Source organism: Sinocyclocheilus anshuiensis, unplaced genomic scaffold (assembly GCF_001515605.1).
Source record: "Sinocyclocheilus anshuiensis isolate Anshui unplaced genomic scaffold, SAMN03320099.WGS_v1.1 scaffold206, whole genome shotgun sequence".
Lineage (NCBI taxonomy): Eukaryota > Metazoa > Chordata > Actinopteri > Cypriniformes > Cyprinidae > Sinocyclocheilus > Sinocyclocheilus anshuiensis.
Window position 1 is genome coordinate 1113145 of NW_015542358.1, and position 3794 is coordinate 1116938.

Genomic DNA, 3794 nt, shown 5'->3' on the forward strand with positions numbered 1-3794 from the left:
ATAAATGTAATTGTAATCAGTTACAGTTACTGAGAAAAATATGTAATCAATTATAGTTACTTATGAAAATGTTAATGATTACAAAGGGGGTTACATCTGATTTAATATATACAGATTTAATTTTTTTTTTCATAAATTGCAGTGACTGCTCTAATATATGTGACATCAATGTTTTAGGAGTTTAGGACACAGAATAGGACACATGTTTATTTTAAGTTTTATTTCCTATTTGGGTTTATGTGGGTTTTTTTTCAAGCCATTGTTAGATGCCAGTGTTTTCTGTCATAGCTATGCAAATATTTGATTTCAAAAACAGCATCATAGCTACTAAAATATTTCTTGTTATGGTTTTAAATCAGTATTTAACCTCAGAATGATCTCAAAGTAAGTCGGATTTTGTGGTGGCTGTGCTTTAAAATTAAATTATTATAATCTTAATTCAAGGGATAAAGGATTGCGAAAGTGATAGTAATCAGTGTTGAGTACTACTGTAAGGTTAACCCTGCCTGGTTTGAAATGATTAACAGTTGAAAACATTACAAATTTAGAAAAGTAATCAAAAAGTAATCAAATGTAATCAGTTACATTACTTTAATAAAGTAATTTGAATGGTTACACTACTTATTACATTTTAGTATAGGGTAACTTGTAATCTGTAACCTATTACATTTCCTGTAACATATTACGTTTATTGTGTGTGTTGTTTCTTAGGGATTTTGCTACTTTTATTAATATATAGGATCCTTTGTGAAAAAGAAGTACACTTCAAGTACAAGTTTCACATACTTTTATAAATGGTACTTATTATGGGAATAATATACTTTAAAACAATATACCTAAGTGTGAAATGAATGAATGTTAACTGCAATTAAATGAACATATTATTGTATTTATATTAAATACTGCTTTTTTGACCCACTGCAGTAGGATTTTAGAACATCAGATAATTGCTACATTTGCTCTGCAAAACCTCTAAGTATAAATGGTTAAAATATGTGCAGATTCACACATTATGGTCCTGTTTTGGTGAAGCTTGACTTTAGTTTTAACTAGTAGATTAATGACAGATCAGATCATTCCCCATCGAATGAAGAGACGTGTGTGTATTTAATAAAATGCTGGGTGTTGCTCATCCTCTCGCAGAATGACGATCATCATCATAATTATTAGGCCACTCTCTAATCACCGTAATTATAATCTGCCATAATTATACAGCTACAGATTGTGACAAGACAATGGAACCAGGAGAAATTTAGGTGACTGTAAACACATACTCTAATTATTATCCAGATAAATGAAATCAAGAACATTGATTATGGTGTCAGGAGGCGTTTCGTGGTTCAACCTGTCCCGGTTTATTTTCAAATCTGCTGTGAAGTTTTCCTGGAAACGCTACTACAATTACAACAGCTCAGCTGCTTTTACTGTTGTGATGTACACAGAGTGCAGATGGAGAGCTGTGATATGTTCGGGGCTGGACCATTGAAGGGTTAATGTTGCCTGAAGCATCCGGGCCCCTGATAAACACGCAGGCGTTGCTGGGTTCAGTCTCATCATGAGAAATTCACCTGCTCTCTGAACACGTCCAACATGAAGAGCTAAAACATTAGCGGTGCTCCTCCACATTGATGCCTGTGGCGGTGTCAGACTCTGTTCCGTGTTTTGTGTTTTGCTCCCCACGTGTTCCATGACCCAGTTTTCCCTCATGTTTAATTATGTTTATTGCTCCCAGGTGTTTCTCGTCATCCCCTCGTCATGTCGTGTATTTAAAGTCCACATGAAATCAAAATTGACTTTATTGACTTTACTAACGCACATTGCTAGTCTTGATGTAAACAATTAATCCGTGCAAGTTAATCAGCTGAAAAAAATTGTTTGTCTTCGTAATCTTTAATCAAAATCTGAACATTTGCTTCCGCTCTGGAATGGCATTCCTTTTCTGATGACGTCAGTTTGACGGCTAGGGCAGAATATCCTTAAACACACCCCTCCAACCATTAGATTGCTATGAGTGAGAGACAGAGAGGAGGAGCGCAAAAATAAAACCATGCCCTCTATTCAATATTCCGTTTCAGTGTTTTGAGTTCTCTGTCCGGTATTGTATAGGTCTACCTCCTCTGCTACGTGTGTTTTCCTGGTTCCCTGAATGTTATTAAAGTCTCCTTGGTGATGTACTCCTCGTCTCCTCGTTCCTCGCTCCGTGCTCCCTCACAGTAGCGAACGTGACAGGTGGAAAAACAGCTGCCTTACAGATTCCCTCAACAACACGTTTTATTTTTCCACGGTGTCTTGTTGGTAGGAAAGATTCGTACAGTAAAACACTAAAGCTCAGTTTGTAAACTGATAGGGATTCTCAGGAGTTCCATAAAAATTGTAGTTCAGTTATCAATAGCTATTTTTTCCCCATTACTGTCCCCCCCCATTATTCCTTTTCACTATTCATATTTACTATATACTATCCTATTAATATTTTTAGATTAATATTATATTTCTATAATATAGTAATAATAGTAGTGATGAGACCACTATACAGTATGTTGATATTATTAGTATTAATGAAAAGACTACTGCAGATACTACTGAGAAGTCACAGAATGTACTATTTACTAAAATAATAATGTTTTCATAATTAAAAATATATTTGAATATTATTATTATCATTGGTGTTATTGTTTTAAGTTTGTTTTTATTTGGGGGATTTTGATATTAATAATATTGATATTGGTATTAATTGAATTAATGATGAGTCCACTACAGATTCCTGAAGTCAGATCCTTTTTTTTTTCTTTTAAACGACATATATTTTAATAAAATACATTATTATATATTTTAATATTAATAATATTAATTAAGAGACTACTGAAGATTACCAAAAATATATATATTTCGTGATATTAATGGCATGACAGAGTAGACAGTGTAAACCTGCACAGTACTGACATTACTCAAGGCTCATCTGTAATTTAAACCTTCTGCTGCTCTGAGGCCGCATTTACTGTGGTACAGTAAGTCAGTGAATGTGGATGTTGAGATATCTCTCTTTATTCCAGCACGTGTATCATACAGTATGCTGTGGACCTTCACAGGGAGATAGAGAGAGAGAATTAAGGACATGAGGGAAAGGTTTGAGGAGCAGCACCTGGCCGGTGAAGTGGAGTGAGCAGGAGAGAGCGGTGAGCTCTGGGAAACAGATCACTACCTCGGAAAAGGAAGGTAATGCTGATGTGAACACGCTCACCTGGGGACGACATAAATCACTGATCGGCCAGAGGAGCCGACAGCAGATGAATACACAGGAAGAGATAGAGAGGAGAATGAATACACAGGAAGAGATAGAGAGGAGAATGAAGGGAGAGGATAAGACGAGAAAGAGAGAACTACCGAGACACTGGAAGAAAGGGTCACTGAGAGAGAGAGAGAGAAGGAGAGAGAGAGAGAGCATCAGCTTTGTCTCAGATGAGTGTTCTTGAATTCGATGGGATGAGTAAAAATACAAACCAAGAAACAATAGAGTGCAGCAGCATCATGTCCATTCAGTGATGACTGGGATTCTGAGACAAGTGACTTTTGAATGTAACTTTGAAATAAAGAAAAAATATTATATCATATCATTAAAAAGCACAATTATTGTAAGTAAAAAGTGTTTGTCTAAAACGCTGCTTCAGAAGTCACTCAAGCTTGTCTAAATTTAGGTCACATGTCAGTCAGGTCACACTTTCTGCAGATTATTTGCCAGTAAAATCCTCATGATGCTGGAAACACAAGAGTCTATAATGAAAATTGTGTATATATAT